Source organism: Neovison vison, chromosome 1 (genome assembly GCF_020171115.1).
Source record: "Neovison vison isolate M4711 chromosome 1, ASM_NN_V1, whole genome shotgun sequence".
Taxonomy (NCBI): Eukaryota; Metazoa; Chordata; class Mammalia; order Carnivora; family Mustelidae; genus Neogale; species Neogale vison.
In genome coordinates, this window is record NC_058091.1 from 290,955,036 (window position 1) to 290,973,387 (window position 18,352).

Consider the following 18,352-nt stretch of genomic DNA (forward strand, 5'->3'; position numbering starts at 1 on the left):
ATTAATAAGGTGACTTTTGAAAAAAATTTGAAAATTTGGACTGAGCTGTGGAGATATTTGGAGGAAGAGTGTATCAGGATAAGTAAACACCAAATACAAACACTGTTTAGAAGTGAAAGTGCACCCAGTTTGTTTAAGGCATGGTGCAGAGTTGGTGTTAGCAGAATGAATAAAAGAGGAGGAGGTGGTAGGAAATGATAACAGAGAATTAAGAGAGTGGATGGGCAGATCTTGTAAGCCATTTTAAGAATTTTACTTTCTCTAGTTTGAGTGAAATAGGAAGCTATTAGACATTCTGAGTAGAAACCCAATATGGTCTAATTTATGTTTTTCCAATGTTCACTTTTGTTTCTGTAGAAACTAAAGAGACTAAGGATGGAAACAGCAACCCCAGTGCCATATTCCAGGCAAATGATGGTTAGGACTCAGACTGTGGTGGTAGAATTAAAACAATGAGAAGTGGTAGGATTCCAGATAGATGCTGAAGGAGGGTCTTAAGATTTGCTGAAGGTCAGAATGCTGGTCATGAAAAGAAGGGAGTTAGGGATATCTCCAAGATTTTTTAACTGCAGCTGGTAGGAAACAAATAACAGCTGAGATGGAGGAACAGAAATGGTGGGGGGGAGCTCAGGTACTCAGGAGATATCTAGTAGAAACTTGAAATTCAGTTCATTAAGCTTAAAATTTTAAAAATCCAAATAAAAACCTGGCAATCATCAGCATATAAATAGCATATAAAGAGAAGAGATCCAAGCACTCCAGATAGCATCACCCATGCTTCTTGTTGGTTTTGCCAATGGGAGTCACTTGCAGGAGATCAGAGACAAAAAAAAAGCAAGATCATGGGTTTTGGGAGGTCCCCCAGCTCATGTCCATGTCAGGCATCCCCTCTGCTATCCTAAAAGGTTTCACCAGGCTCTGGTCACTGCTCCTTCCCTGGCCCTCTAGGCCTAGGAATGATGGTCTGACAACTGCTTCTCACTATTACCAGTCCTGAGTGCTTTACCATCTCTCATTTGTTCCCTTGATCCTATCCACTCCGTTTAACTCCCTTCTATTACTGTTTCAGAGTATGCCATCTGTTTTCTGCCAGGACCCTAAAGATATAATGGTAGCTCTAGTAAAAATAGATTGGAGTAATAGCACTTAAACCCTGTGGTCTAATCTATTGCCAATTAGTGATTATTGATAATTATAATTTCTACATAGTCCTTAAAATTATTTTTATCATGATTTTATTTGCTCTATTTTATTCCATTTTGCAATCAAATGGATTAGAAGCATATTACAAAGAAAAAAAAAACAGCTTTGACTTGTCCTTAGAAAAGTCATGTTACTTTATTCTAAACTGAAGTTTCTAGATGAGTTAAGTAGACATGGTAACTACTGCCTCTGCTTCTAGAAGTCCTTAAATGAGTTTGTACCTCCTTCAGGGTCATGGAATAAAGCAGTTAGAGGAGAACAAAGGTTGGTTGCTTCTTGCTAAAGAATTCTACTGGTACGTAAAACTCAGAAATGCTAGCTAGAATTAGAAGAGATGGATAGGGATGGGGGAAAGCTCTCAGTACCTGTAAGGACAAAATGCATGTCATTTCAAGATGTGTTCAGTAACATTTTGTTTATCAGAATAGATTCTTTTGAAAGAAAAAAAAAAAGAATAGATTCTTTTGGTAAAGCCATGTGACTAAGAAAGAAAACAATCTAAAGACTTCGGAATGATAGTCTAAATATTGATGGTTAGCAGCATACTTCCTCTAGGTCTCCTTGCTGAAAGCTGCATCCAGGAATGACACACAGTCACGCAGCCCTGGAGTTTGGCTGCCGAGCACCTCTGCATCTCTTGCCTTCAGCACCAGGGTATAGTTCTTAAATCTACAAACTGTCTCGTGCAGCATTTTCCCCCTCCTCCTCAAGTAATATCCAATTACTGAGTGCTGTGCTGGGAGAACCTGGGGAAATGCTAGAAGGAAGCACAGCTGAGAGCCACTGTGGTTTGACAACTCTCCAGCTACTTTGAAAATATTTTGGCAAAAACAAGATTTTAAGTAAAACTGTTTCCTTTGGTAACATAACCAAAACTACAGGTTTTACATTTTCAGTACTATGATTTGAGCCAAAAGGGGGGAAAGAAAAGAAAAAGAAAAAAGGGGGCAAAGAGAGAACACTTTGCATAAGATGCAGGAATAAGGGTGAGGAGGAAACATATGGAGACATATTTAACATTCTCTCTTTATTTCTTTTCTCTACTAAGGAATTTCCCCCTGTCAAAACACAGTGTTCTCTTTTGCCCTCAGATGACCTGGAAGGGATTCTCTGGGGATGACCAGGCTAGGATTTGTGTTACTGCTTATTTTAGGGTGATGGATAGTCAGTTGGGGAAGATAAAACCACATGTGGCCATCCCACATTACAGCAGATATGGGAGGGGATGAAATGGAATGATTTTCATCTGCACCCACTAGTTGGTTTTTAGAAGATAAGGTCATCTCTTCTTGCTTCATTTTCTCCCTGGTCACAACCATACATGAAACCCCTCACTACCTGGAAATTCAGGGTCTCTCCTATCTCACAGCTTTTGTAAATGCTATTTTCTCTACCTAGAATGCTCTACCCCCAGTCTCCAGCACTCTTTTTCAGAGAATATCCCCTTCACTCTTCAAATGATGTTAGCTTCTGGTGTTCTTTTTGTGGCTGGCTGTTTACATACTCTGCAATCATCTGTACATTCTATGAGGGCTTGTCCATCGTCATATCCCCAAGCTAGCATACTGTGGATATTTAATTTAAAAGTATCAACTGGTTGTCTGAACCTATCTAAATTACCTCTATTTCTTACTGTACTCATTTCCTAATAACCTATTCTTCCTCTGTGTTTATTTCCCCTTTTATTTCTCTTTCTTTTTTTTCCCCCTAATATGCTTTTTCCCCCTCCATAGTTTAGGGCCCAGTATGAAGCATGGAAAGGAGAAAATATACCTTAAACTGTAGAATATTAATGTTAGAAGGTGCTTCACATATTATTTAACTCAGTGCCTCCAGTTGTATGATTGTTCTCAGTTGTTCAGGGTCACACAACTTGTTGGGAACAGACTTTTGATAAGCATCTTGTCATCTTGACTATATTTATTCTTCCTTTCATTATTGCCATGCTCTATGAAGTATGAGAGGGGATGCAGGACCCCAGAAATACCAGTCATTTCTCTACAACACAAGTTTCTGATCATCCAACCAATAAGTCTTATTGGAGAGAGAAAAAAAAATGATTCCTAGATCTTCTTAAATATTTGCTATTCTAAGAATAAAACTGAGGGTCCAACTCTGTCCTCAACTATCCTCAAATTCAAGAAGATCCATCAGTCTTAGAGTGCTAAGGGAAGAGTCAAGTGTGATTTTCTGTCCCTAAAATAAATACTTATGTGAAAATGAACACAAAGGTCTAAGAGACTCTGAGAGAGACAGAGAGAGACAGAGAGAGAGAGAGAGAGAGATAGATGGTGGTCCTCATCAATAATAAGGATAGCAACAGCTACCTGATATTTATTACTCCAACTGGCACTGTTCTACGAACATCTCCTAAATGGCATATATTTATTCATTTATTCCCCCAACAATACTGTGAGTTAAGTACTATTATCTCCATTTTATAGATGAGGAATCTTTGGCATAAAAATGTGGAATAACATATTAACCAGCTTTAGCTAGTTAAATGGAAAGCTGAGATTTGAACCTGAACAGCATACCGCAAAGCTAACAGCCTGTGGAACACCTGGGATAAAGCTTCCAGCCCAAACACAAAGAGTTAAGAGTTAAGATTTTATTCTGCAGACCAAATTTTAACAACCTCTTTGAAAGACCTCATACAACATAACTGAATTCTACAGGTCCTGAGATAATCTAGAGTCAAAACTTGGGGAAGGATGAGTCCTTTCACAATTGTGCGCCTAACTTGCTGGTGTGTTCCTGAGCTAATCCTAAGAATTTGTTTTGTCTGTCTGTCTTCTTCCAGTAACTTTCACTTATTGCCAGTTCAGTTAATTCAAACAATAATACTTGAGCTGTACCTTTTCTCACAAGGAGAAGAACGAATCAAGGACATGGTCTTCACAGAAGTGAAGGGAGGAGGCTCCTCAGAAAGGGTTTTGTTTCTGCTTCACAGTGGCATTTAGAATAAAATCTGTGCTATGTAGCCTTGGACAATCAGGACCCCGCCCATTGCCATGGTCTCCAACCATTCTCGTTGTTGTTCTCTGTGCTCCAGCCACTGAAATTCTTCGGCCCCTTGAACTCACCAACTTCGTCCTACTCCAGGGCTGTGTTCTCTCATTCCCTCTCTTATTTAACACACCTTTCTCACATATCTTCCCATGGCTGGATTCCTGCTGCCATTCAGGTCTCGGTTCGCCCATCACTGCTCAGCAAACTATTACCTCTCTACCCACTCTTTGTTCCATTCAGCATGACCATAACGATTTTAAGCTTGAAAAAAATATTAAAGCATGAGTAATCCCTAAGCAGCAATAACAACAGCAACATCAAAGAAAAGAACATTCGATAGATCCCCCACACGACTTGCTTCAGTAATATTATTTCCTAGTATACCTAACAATGTAAATTATTTATTGATTAAAAGTGGACAAATAAGATTATAGAACATCAGCCCCCAAAAAACTGGGTGATAGTATAGTTAATGTAGGGAATTCTATCTGATGTATTTGATTAATAGGACCAGCTCTTTATTTAGACCACCCATTGTTTCAGATAATAAAATCAAAAAATAAAATAACCTGAAAGATGTATTTTTTTTTCCCTATTCCCTGAATGCTATGGTCTGAATGCCTGTGTGCCTCCCAAACTCACATGTTGGAATCTTAACTCCTAAAGATGATGATATTAGGAGGTTAGGATTCGGAAGATGCTTAGATCATGAGTGTGGAGCCCTCATGAATAAGATTAGTGCATTAGAAAAGAAGTTCTAGAGCGATCTCTTGCCCCTCCACCATGTTAGGACATAGCACAAAGATGCCAACTATGAACCAGGAAGACGACCTTCACCCAACCATTCCAGTACCTTGATCTTGGACTTTCCAGCCCCCAGAACTGTGGAAAATAAATGTCTATTGTTTACGATTAGGTGGTTTTTTGTTATTATAACTCAAACAGGTTAAAAAACTGAAAAAGGAGAAATGTATCTGGCTCTTTAAGATAAATATCAGATAACTGAGAAACAAGGTAAAAAACAGGAGTAGGAGTAGGGATGAAGAGTGGGGATGAGGAAGAGCATCTCCTTTTTAACCTAGCACAGAGCTGAACCTGGAGATCGTTTCTATGAATATTGACTGCTATGGAACCATTACAGTCTAAGCATCAGTGTTAAGGAATATACATCTGTCTTGGGCCAATTACCAATTTCTGACCATGCAGTTAAAAGCCACACTTGATGTAGAATGTGGTTGCATTTTTCTTGACGTAGTGAAATTTTAGATGGTGATATTTCATGAGATAGCTTTACTTAATATTCTACCTGTTGTTATGTAAACCTTGTTCTGCAAAACTCAGAATTGCTGTTTGTCAAGCAAGTTTTGTTACAAATTTCAGAAAGTAAATTAATACAGCTATAATTTCTAGGCACGAAAAGGTAGATTAAACTATTAAGTATGTCCACTTTTAAATATGGAATAAAATATGTATTAGATTTATTCAAAGAGCACCTTGCTAATAGTTAATAAATTTAACAAGATTTGAAACATATTTCAGGACAGTCATTAATCAAGCTGGAGACTATATTCTGCCTTAAACCCTGTATTCAGATTGACTTTTCACATTAGTTGCACAGTGTGAGACTTTTCTAAGATCTAATCACAAAGCAGCCTGGGATATTTAAAAACCAGCTTAGGTGATCTTGGTTTACGGCAGGGCTTCTCAGCCTCAGAACTACTACATTTGAGATTGATAATTCCTTGTTGTGGGGAACTCTCTGGTGCATTGTTGAATGTTTAACATCTCTGGCCTCTACCCACTAGACACCTGTGGCACCCATTTTCCCAGTTGTGACAAACAAAAAGTTTTCCAGACATTGCCAAATGTTCTCTAGGGGAAAATTTACCCCCTGTTTATAGAGTAGGTAAAGAAGCTTTCCATATATCCAGGATTTAGGACCACAACCTTGTTCACTAGATCCAAACCTCAGAAAACTGTACCTACAAACCTGGCCTCTTTACTGCTTCCAAAAACAGACTCATGTCCACTGACATGGCTTATTGAAGCTCGGCCGTGATAAGCATATAATATACATATACCATATAGAGTTTAATTTGTTTTAAGTCTTTGGTGAGCATATATCTCCTGATTTTGGCTCCATTAGGTGCTTTGTTATCTCTGTTTATTTCATTCTAAATTTCTTGTCAAAGCGTTTCTAGAAGGTTGAGAACTCGGGTTTACTATCAAATTTTGCAGTTAAAACTGCATTAAAGTTATTTGTAATTCTATGACATTAGAGATCTCACTATCAAATTACCTAAGGTATATTAAGTCTCAACAAAGTTGCAAGTCCTTTAGCCAGTCTTACCGTTTTCAGTGTTTCAACCCTCCAATCCAATTGTGTGTTCAGAACATACAAGGACAAAAATAGTTAAATGATCATTTTCTAAGCAATTCACATTACCCAGTATTTATTCATTTTAAAAATGGTTGGAAGCACAATAAGGTTAATCTCAAAATACAGTGATAATCTCAGAATAAATTTTTGACTTATCATGCTCATTTATGTGTGTCAAAAATTTCTTCTTTACATTTATATATTTATCTTTGAAAGTATGTTCCATAGGGTATCAATCCTTTCATTCCTTAGGGATTCCAGACATGGCCCCATCAGACCCATCTGCCAATCTCTGTCACCACAAATAATTAACCCCACCATGAAGTATTTAAAATATGTAAAGGTTAAAAGATCATAAAAATGAGACCATATGTCCAAACATACCACGTGTGCTTTGGCATGGGAAATGTATGTGTTAAGACAAATCTTAACAAGCCTGCCAGGGAACTAGATCAAAACCAGGACAAAAAGATTCTTTTCATATAAGCTAGGTATTTCCCTAGCACTTACCCTGAGGTTAGCCAAGATGAAGAAAACCAATGTACCCACATATCTGCCTGACAAATCTATCTTCCTTAGTGGTTGAGAAGATAAAAGGCCTAGAGCCCTATGTTTGAGGAAATGAACTGCCCTGGCCCAAATCCTGGCTCCACAATTAATTCTGTCAACATCTTATGATGTTGGTAAAATACTTAACATCTCTGAGCCTCAATTTCCTCATCTATAAAATAGGAATGATTATATCTTTCTTCTGGAATGTTTCAAGGATTAAACAATATAAACTGAAAGTGTTTAGACTTTTTCCTGTAATATAATGAAGGTTGCTGTTCTTTATTAAAAAAACAAATGCACACCTAGTCTTTTCAGGACTGCTAACATTTTGGTGTTCACTCTTAGTTATTTTAAGTAATTCTTCAAGGAAACACTGGATCTGTAAAGATACATCTATTTTGGGGACACCTGGGTGGCTCAGTTAGTGAAGCATCCCAACTCTTGATTTCAGCTCAGGTCCTGATCTTGAGGTTGTGAGATTAAGCCCCAAGTCAGGCTCATGCACAAGGCGTGGATCCTGCTTGGGATTCTCTCTCTTGCTCCCTCTGCCCCTCCCCAATTTTCTCTCTAAAAAGACAAAAAAAAAAAAAAATCCAGTTTTGCTAGGTGGCTCTACTACCAAAGCCAGATTGAGGGAGCATATATATTGTCAGAATCTAATAGTGCACAAGTCTCTGCTTTCCCAGAGTGGGCCATCTGCACTGGTATGGGGTTTATTTCACTGATGGCAAATAGCCAAAGGAGCCTTCTTGAAGTTCACTAGAAAGACAGTAAAAAACGGGAATGTTAGATAGATTTCAACCCATGCATTATACATATTCAGTTAGTTAGAATAGCTTGTATCCTGTTTATGCTGGTTGAATGAGCAGACTGCGAAACTGTCAAAACCTAGGAAGAAATTACTTTCAGATAGCCAGTAGTTGGGCTTGTCCATATCATACTCGCCATCCTTTAGAACTGATTATTTAGTGTTGGTTACACCACTATGTGTCAAATTGTTAAATTAAAAATTGTTAAAATAAATTGTAAATTGTTAAAATAAAAATTCATTCATTAGATAGCTAAGTAAATGAGAATTAGTGCATATAATCCCTCAAAGTTTCCCATGAACTTAAAGAAAATAACGAAATATTCTAGACATACAAAAATGTATGAAGAAGAATAAAGCAAATTTTACTGGGGCTCTAGGGCCTCAGAAGCCCCAGCATTAATCTAAAGTCTCCGTTCTTACTTGCTAGATCTCCTCCCCACATTTAATACCCAAGCCTATGGGCATAGAGATTGCCAAATGGCTAGAGCCCCTAAAGATTTCATTGTCAGTTTCCCACTCTACTTTCTCTGTGAGCTTCAAAAAGCTATAAATATAAAGAGATATGTAAAGTATTTCATTCAGCATTCTACATGTTTTTAGTGGGAATTCTTTTTCAGGATCTCTAACCCTTCATTATTTTTTATCAGAATGTTTTCACCAGTATGAGTTTGAAATTTTCATTTTATTTATATATTTGTGTTTGTAAGACATGAATTGTTTAGATTTTTAAGTTTTTTTTTTAAGATATGAATGATAGTAAAGACAAAATGACCATGAACAGAATTAGTACGCTATAAAAATTACTGTAAGGACATGGTTTTCCATGGTAGAGAGTAATTTTTATATTTGAATTTCTTTTCAGTAGTTCCAAAAGAATAACTAAAAGAAAATCAGTTATTTTGTTGTTGTTCAGTGAATGTAAACTCTAAACCCAAACTATCCTATCCCTTTGCAAAGGTCTTCTAGAATATTTTCCCAACTTATAAATTCCCTGTTGTGTAAATTGTCCTTAGAGAATGGAATGTGAGTGCTAGCAAGTCTACCTGTCTCCTCCTCACCTAAAATTTGTTGAGTTAATGAGGAAATTCAATCTCTCTCTGTCTCTTCCTTTCTCTGTGTGTATGTGTTGTCAAACCTCAGAATTCCAATGCTTTTCTTACCCCAGTGAAATGATTGCGCAGTAAACAAGTGCTGAATTGGTAGTTTTAACTACCCAGGGTTCTGATAAGCCCGGGAGTATCGTCAGGTGATAAATCTTGCAACGGTAGCTATTTTCCATAAGAACACTGACTAACATTCCTTTGAGTGTGCTTCCGGCCAACTAAAGCCTGATACTTCCTGCTAGATTTCTCTCTGAAGGACCTGAACCCCAGTTGTAACACCATTGGTGATCCCATTCAGACCTGTCTTGGCCCCTCTGTGTGGGAAGGGGAGAAAGGAAAGTATTCCTTCCATCTTTAAGATGAGGAAACCGAGCCTCATAGAGGTTTTTATGAATTTAAATAATAAAGAGTGGAACCAAACTGACTCTAGAGCTCATAATATTTCACTATACTGCATTGCAAGTATAAAAATACAGTTTTGTAAGAAGCTGGCAGCCAGTAGTGCAGTAACTGATTTTAGGGATCTTTTAAGTGGTTGGGGTTATGCTGGCTGCTTGTGGGAAGCCTAATTTATTTGGAACAGGGCCTGGCCCATAGTAACTGTTATATAAGTGTTTGCCATTTGCCACTGCCACAAGCATGGACTCTGACCAGCTTAGATGTCATAAGTACGTCATAGCTATCATGTATACACTGCTATTTCCTGGATCAAAACTGAAAGGAACAATTCCCTTAAAATACAAGCAATTTTAAGCCAGTGAAAATTTCTACAAACTGGAATAGTGTTTCTATGATGCTCAGTAAAGTCACAATAATGTCAAGAAAGGAAACTTCGTAAACCTAGCTGTATAAAGCAAGATTAGATCTTTGTAGTGCTCATTAACTTTGTTGTTGATCTTCTAGCCCTTGACACAGGCTTCTGTTTCTCTTCATACATAAAGATACCAAGGTATGAGAAGTTTGTGAATTCAGACTAAGAACTATTGATTGAATCTACATCATTTGGATAAAGGCTTGACAAAAGTGACCCTCTAGAATGTCTCATAAGAAGGAATCTTCTTAGGAAAAAAAAATAATATAAATAGTGTTAAAGGAAATTACTTAAATTATCCAAAGTAACCCACATTTTTAAGTATCTTAAACTTTTCCAGTAACAACACAACAATAATATATAACCGTGAGCTCTGTTTCTTAAACCAGATGCACAATAATTTCTACTGGGAAATTCTTCCTATTAACCTGACAAGCTTCTTCCAATTTTTATGTTATTAAGATCCCAGAGACACTAACTTCTCAATATTTTTTCAACCCAACCTAAGATTTTTTTAATAGAATTTAAATTCTCTCTCTTACTAAGCCACAGGTCAGACCATGTTCTTAAATCTAACTTAACTCGTAATAAAGATGACTTTTGATCAAAAAAATTTTTAAGAAATAAACTCTCAAAGAAAAAAAAAGAAAGAAACTCTCTCTCTTACTATTTCTACTTTTCTCTTTCTGATGTAATGATTTTACAATGATCATTACTGATCTTTAAATATTTTAAGACCCACAATTCCAGAATGTGTCATAGAAACTTATATTTTTAAAATTTTAGTTACAACTTTTATAATATTGGTGACTAAATTAATAATTATCTATTTTGATTCTACAATGTACTTATAAATTAATTCATGTTTAGGAAATTCATTTATTAAAGTCTTAGAAAATTACATGGCTATTTTCTTAGCTGTGCTGAATTTGAATGTTTGCGAATAAATCAATTTCAAATTTCCCTGTTTAAATTTCAAATGTTCCTGTTTAAAAAAAAAGTATATATATATAAAATACACATATAAGTATACATATATAATAACATATATATGTATATATATATATACATACACACATAGAGTTTATAAATCACCTGGCAGGTATTGTGATTGTAGAAACTGTTATTTCAAAAATCAGTACTCAAAGAAGGTATGATTGAGTTGAGAATGAGAAATCTGGCCCAGCTAGAACAAATAGATGGGAGACTGATCCAAAGTAATCCTCTTGAAGAAATGTAGACTGTGTGAGGGTGCCGAAAAAAACCTTAGAATCTTCAATTACTCAAGTTTTATTTTACTTTCATCATCCCTGGTGTATTGTAGCACCCTTGCACCCAACAAATTATAGCACACTTAGGGGCTTGAAAGTGACATAAATTTATTATACGAAGGCCTAGAAGAAGTCTAAAATGGGTCAGCAGGACTGTGTTCCTTCTGGAGGTTCTGGGGAAGAATCTGTTTCCTTGCCTTTTCCGGTTTGTCTGTCTGTTCGTTCGCTTTCTTTCTTTCTTTCTTTCTTTGCCTTTTCCAGTTTCTAGAGGCTACCCACATTCTTTGTCTCATGGCTTCAATTTTATTCCAGTTCTGCTTCCATCATTATGTCTTTTCCTCTGACTGTGACTCTCCAGTTTCCCTCTTATAAGGACCCTTATGGTTATATTGGGTCCACCTATAGTACAACATAATCTCCCACCTTAAAACCCTAAGTGTAATCACATCTGCAAAATCCCCTTTGCCATGTAAGATAGCATAACTGGTTCTGGGCTTCTTTGGGAGGTGTAGGCATCTTTGGGAGGACATTATTAGCCTACCATACCTGATACTGCTTCTTGCAAAAGAGTACCAAACTGTAGAAGTCAGTGCTGCTCAGGAATCAGTGACTTGATATACTATCTCAGACTTGTCTGGAGAAGTCAGTGGCCCTAAAAGGGACACTGTCAGTCTCAATATGGGATTCTTGTGGGGCAGAGCTTAGGACATGGTGTACACAACACATTTTTTGCCTGAGTTGGCTTTGAGCAGATGAGCACTTGTTAGAAACCCCACAAATGCTGAGAAGATGTCACTGGTGATTGTAGAAGTTTCTCTCCAGGCAGCACGAACAGATCCAACTCAGGAAGCTAGTTGCCAATGCAAGCCTGAAAACAACAACAACAACAAATGGGAAAAAAAAAACAAAACCCAAAACAAAAACAAAAACCACTTGCCATTATACCCACGCTTTTCTACCTCTCCCCAATACAGAACGAGCAGAAAAAGGGCAAGCAAGATTCAACACAATAGCCAACTAAATTTGAGAAATATTGGGCTAAACAATAAACCATCGATTTCTGAACTGTAGGATTTTTCCATATGCACTATGATTTTTCACAGAAAGGATATAGTATATAGTTGAAATGGACTCTTTAATGCCATGTTCTGTGCATACATGGTCTTAATCTCTCTATTCAAGGACTATCCTTTGAGAAACTCCATCTTCAGCTATACTAACCCAGGAAAGTAAGATTGATCCTGTGGAAATTGCTCTGAGTTGGCTGTAAGAGTAAATTGTCTCTTAATAGACACCATACACTCTCTTTTTGAAAAAGGCAGTGAAGTCCAAGTATAAAAAGAGATAAGAAAATCCCAGTGGCTTTTTCTCTGTTTCCCATAGAGGCCATATTAGAATTATTTTTTTTTTTAATAATAATTCTTACATCCAAGACCCTGGCAGTCTGGACTTTGAAGACTCAAACTAGAAACTGAACAGTCAAGAAAAATGAACCCTCTTCCAGGGCACCATTTGGGGGAAATCTAGCTTCTTATGGTGCCTTTACATTTATTTTCAGCTAATATGATCCAGGATGTTTTGCCAAGACTGGTCCACCTGCCAGAAATTCAGCAGGCTGGTAAAGGCCAGACATTCTCAAGTAGTAGAAGAGGTAATGAAAATAAAAGGGCATGCAAAACCTGATGTTTTTCTGCATGCTTCTCTTACCATAGACACTTAGAAAAACAAAAACAAAAATAAAAAGTAATTACTGAAAGCTATCACAACATGATTTGCTGAGTCACTGAATTAAGTTTTTTTAATAGACCTGTTTATTTCTAGAGAACTGTTGATTTTTAATAGAGATGTTACTATTTGAATCCAAGTGAGGATTTTTGTTCACTATACATCCAAAACTAAGGCTGTGTCAAATAGCAGTTACTATATGTCAGACACAAAGAAATTAGAAGAAGAAAGACACAGTTTAAGGGATCTCTGAGCTTTATCAGAGCTCCTTAGTTAAAGAATCCACGTGCTAAAAATATTACAAGAGTTTTAAACTTGGGATCAAGAGAGATTTCATCCTGGTCCCCCATGAATTAGCTGTGTGATCTGGACAGGTCACTGATTGTTTCTGAAATCCAATTCTCTCATCTCAGAATTAAATGTGAAAATGCATGTCCTATGTTCCTTGGCTCATCATTGGGAGACAAAATGAGATCAGGTCTAGGATAAAATTTCTAATTATCAACTGCTTTCCTTAAAAGAAGAAGGTCAAAGGAAGATGCACCCTTTCTCTGGAATTATCCCAGTGACCTTAACATGCTAAGATAACATAAAAAATTAAATCAGCCTTCTTCCCTGACCTCAGAGACTTAAGCTTTCTACAAGTAACTCAAAATGAGTGCTTCACTGTAAATGAAATCTGATTTAAGGAATATCAACACTGAGACATCCCTTGAAGGCCAGGGATGTTTTCTCTTTCACAATATTGTGAACAATAATCACGTGGTTTTAGAAATTACTCCAATATGTCACATCTCTAGACTGTAGGTTTTTTCTTCTGATTATCTTAGAAATTTACCTTGACCACATCCCTGCTATGAATTATTCTCTTCTGCCTAAGCCACAGTCTTGTTAGTAACCAGTTGCTATTCCTTCACATATAATCCTCTAAGCCCTCTGAGTACCAGCATTTCATTAAACAGATCTCCTCTGGTCTTAGAAACATGACAGTGGGTCACACCACAAAGATGGAATTTTTCACATCTGAATCATGTAATAACATCAGAATTAACTTCAGAAATCATCTTCTGTATGGTTTATGAGATTTTTTTTTAGTAGCACAAAACTTTTATAAAATTAAATCTTGGGTAGAGTGCCATATATAAAATAAATTTGACCCAAACTGCCTTGAATAAAGGGAAGACAAAAAAAAGGCAGAGCTCTAACATATTACTCAGTTTGTTTCACTGAAGATTCTAAGGTTCCATTAAATGATTTGAAAACCAGTCTATATAGTCCAATCTCCCCTTCCCTACAGAACTTTAGTCTCTTCTACAATAACCACCAGCAGGTTGTTCAACCTTTCAACATTTCCAGTGATGTCCATCCTCCCAAGGAAGGCCATCCTATTTTTAGACAGTTTTGTTTATTTAGAAATAGAATGTTCATTCTCATGTTTTGTTGGTTTCCTTATAATTTATATTTGTTGAAACTGGAACAAAGCTAGATTGTGTTATATTCCATGTATCTGAGTCAATGATCATATTTCTCTGAAACATTTTTTTACAAACTAAACATCCTTTTTCAACTATCTCATAATGTGAGACTATGTGGTCCTAATTTCTGTTCAAATTACTTTCCTTTGGGTTTCCTTTAGTTTGTCAATGTCAGTTTTAATTTGTGTGCCCAGACCTATGCACAGTAATTGCAACCGTTAACTCTCTTTTTAAATATTTTACTTCTGTTAACAGGGCTTACATTTGATTAGGAGAAGACTCATGGAGCTTAGTCAACTAAATCCCTGATATCATTCTTGAATATGCTACTGCAGAACAGTATTTCTCGTATCTTAAACTTGTAAACACGTTTTCATGGCTTCATGTGGTCATTTTTCTTTGCTGTAGCTTATGAAGCCAACTACACTGTGCTGTCAGAAAAATTCCCAAGTTCTTATCATTTATAGGACCCACTTTGTAGGATCTGGTAAATCAGCAACTGTATATTGTTCACATTTTATTCTGCAATTGCAGAGACAGCATCTTCTTAATTTTCTGTAGATCTTTATTGACATAAATTCTGTTTCAAAACAAGTTGGTCATTATTTTAGATCCAAACTATGTACTCATGGCTACCCATTTGTATATAACTGAAAGAAGTTTTTTGCTATAGAATTTTTGAGGCTTGAAGACTGTTGACTGTAAGCCTGAAAGGCTATGAAACCTGCTAAGTTGATTATGTTATTCTCCAATGGTCCTGAGTCTGTAGTTTCAACAATCTACCCCGAACCAAGGGTTTTAGATAAATTTTTAAGCAGCAGAAGATCAGTCTGAATTTTCATTTTTTTCCCTAGGAATTTTTTCAACTTTGTGGGTTCCAGCCAGATACTTTGTCTTCCTTGAACGTATTTTCATGTGGTTTTATAATATTTATTCAACATTATTTTCCAGTAGTTCTCTATTTTTAATTGTTGGTAACCATTTCAGTGTGTAGCTATTACATGGTGCAGAACTGATTTATCCACATTAATGTCTGAGGAGACCATGACCCATTTTATTTGCTGCGTGGTCAGCCCCAGTATTCATGGCAGGTTTTCTGAATATATCTGACGAAGTCTTTAAGCACATGTAATTCTGAAAACACATTCCCATTTAGTAAGACTTATACAGGATGGTAAGCCCAACATGGCAAAATGTTTCTAAAAAATTCCATAAACATTAAGCATATTTATGTCATAGCATTAAGTTTGGTCAATTTGAAACTTACTGTATTGTAGTATAAGAGGCATTTTGTTTGCTTGTGTTTACTTTCCCAGGAGTAAATGCGTTTGGGTTAACCACAATGGCAAACTTAGTCAAGACATTTATGTCAACAAATCCTACCGCTTAACAAAGTCACATTCTTAGTTTCTAGGACAGCAGACTGGATTCTAAGTAATAAGGTGTTTATAAAGCATGCTGTAAATCTGGGACTATAAACATGTCTACTTTTCTGTTAAACCTGCTGCTGTGCATGAGGTACAATAAGCTCTCTTTTCAGTTTTATGGTGGCCAGTATGTTGGCTTGCCAATCCTGATTGCTGTTGATTCTGCTGTTCCCAAAGCCTCCTGCCAAGCTCTTGACCCAAGTCACGCTCCCTGGTGATGTCATAATGCTGCTAAGAATTTGCTCATTCACTGTACCTGCAGGGATGCCCCAAGAGTCACATACTTTCTCTATTAGTCACACACTAATTGGAGAATAACATCATAAAAAAAGCAGGGCCTCTCCTTCACCTGATTGCAAAGGTATCACATTTTTAGGTCTTTCATAATAAGCCTATAGATGATATAATAAAATGACTATTACCTTTATAGAAATTATTATTAACATGGCTTTTTCTCGAGTTAACTACTACTTTTGTTGTTTTGACAAGAAACAAGATTTTCTCTGCTTTTATAAGCAAAATTTATTTCAATTCAACACATATTCATGAAACACAAGTGCCTGGTATTTGAGATTATCATCACAGTTACTGATGCTAAATACCTGTAGGAAAAGAGGACAAACTGGTAGTAGATCTTGGTAAATTACATGATGTCAGATATATCTGTTTGGAAAAATATGATCAATTAAGGTCTTTACTTTTCACCCAAATGTTATTATATAGATATACCTTGCATCTTGCCTCACTTTATACTTGATTCCCTCACCCAAAGTGCTCATAGAATAATGTTTCAGAGATCATGTCAGACCAAATATTAAAAACAAAAACAATCCCTCAACAAAAAAATTCTTAAAATCCTCTGGTTTTGAGTTCAGTCCCAAACAAATAGCTCTTGTATTTTTACACTTTTTGTTTCACTGTTTTAATTAGGCATGACCAATGACCCAAATACAAATGACTAAAAACCACAAGTTAAGTTCTCATGGACTATGAGACTTGGAGCTTATCCTCTAACTTTGATGTGTCAGAATGTTTCCTTTAACACTTATTTAATAAAAGAATTTTTTAGTGGATTTTCTTCTGCTACCTTCAGGAAGAAATTCCATCAATAACTAAACTCTTAAAGAGTTAGAATCTATTTCTAGAAAGTTCCTTGAGTTACTTCATCCACTATTATACCTATGTATTTGACATTCAATTTGACAACATGAATTAGGCAAAAATCATTTTCTTAAACAGTTTTTCAAATTTCAGTGATAAATAGATATTTTGCACAAGAGAAAAGCTCTTGTGGATCCATTAAATTATTTTTACCATGATGTTAATCAGATCTGTCAATTTTACAGAGTAAAACCTAAACACCTCTCATATTCCCCCAGTGCCTCAGCCCAGCTGTGCAACTGAGCCCATGGCACCTATCCTACTGCCTAGGCCTTGGGCCAGCCCTGCCAGAGGTGCAGCACAATCAGACCAGAGCTCCTTGTGGCATGTTTTCCAAAGGGTTGATAAAGATAGGAGTGGGGTGATATTGGACAACAAGCTTCAGCAAGCACTATCCAATGAGATATGGACTCCATTTAATCAGTTGACTTTTCCATTTTGTCTGTGTTTGAAAGAAAAAAGCAAGTTCACTGGCATCTGTAAGTACATCACAGACTAGCAGAACATCTTCCACTCTTATCACAGGGACAACTCTAGGATTATTGAGAAGAATAAGCTCAGGCAAGCACTCTCAGGGTACCAGCTCTCTGACCAGTTTCAGGACATCCTCCTTCACAAGTCTGACAGATGTGGACAGGGACAAATCATTTGATGACTTCATCCAAGGCTGAGTCTTCTTGCAGAATGCATGATCAGTGACAGTGAAGTTTCTGTGGTCTCCTAAGTGCAACATTCCATGATTTCCTTACCAGCATTGACAGATACATTCAGGCATTATCATACCAATCAGGATGGCTGGATTCAGGTGTCAGATGAACAGTATTTGTCCATGGTCTTTAGCATCTTATGACACTAGCCCTTGCAAATAGCAAGTGACTTACGGAAGGAAGACTAAAAATGCCATCTCCCTACATGCCATTCTTCCTTTAGATTTTATATAATTAACATTTGAAGATACTAATTAGAAAAAGTGTGGTATTATAAGAAGCCTGAAAATGGAACAGAACTGAGTTTATAAACAAAGTAATGTATGTAAAGTCACCTGATTTATGACAAAGGTGACACTCCAGTGAAGTGCAGAAAATATGATCTTTTCAGTAAGTAGCGATGGGTCAATTGCATATCCATACATACATACACACACACACAAAAATCTTCTTGACCTCTACTTTACACCATATACAAAAATAAATTCCAGGCTGATTGCACATCTAAATGCAAGAGATAAAACAAATGAAGCTTTAAAGTGAAAACAAAGAGAATATTTTGATACCTCAGAATATTCAATGGTTGCTTATACAGGCCATTAAAAGCACTAACCATTAAGAAATGATAATCTATAAATCTATAATAAAATAAAAACAACATAATGAAAACATAATGACATTCTGTAATAGATTGAATAATAGAAACGAGATTTA

General features: G+C 36.5%; 1 pseudogene; it reads left to right on the forward strand.

Moving 5' to 3' along the window:
• The first annotated feature begins 12,706 nt into the window (after positions 1 to 12,706).
• LOC122894347 lies at positions 12,707 to 17,781 on the forward strand (annotated as a pseudogene).
• The last annotated feature ends 571 nt before the right edge of the window (positions 17,782 to 18,352 follow it).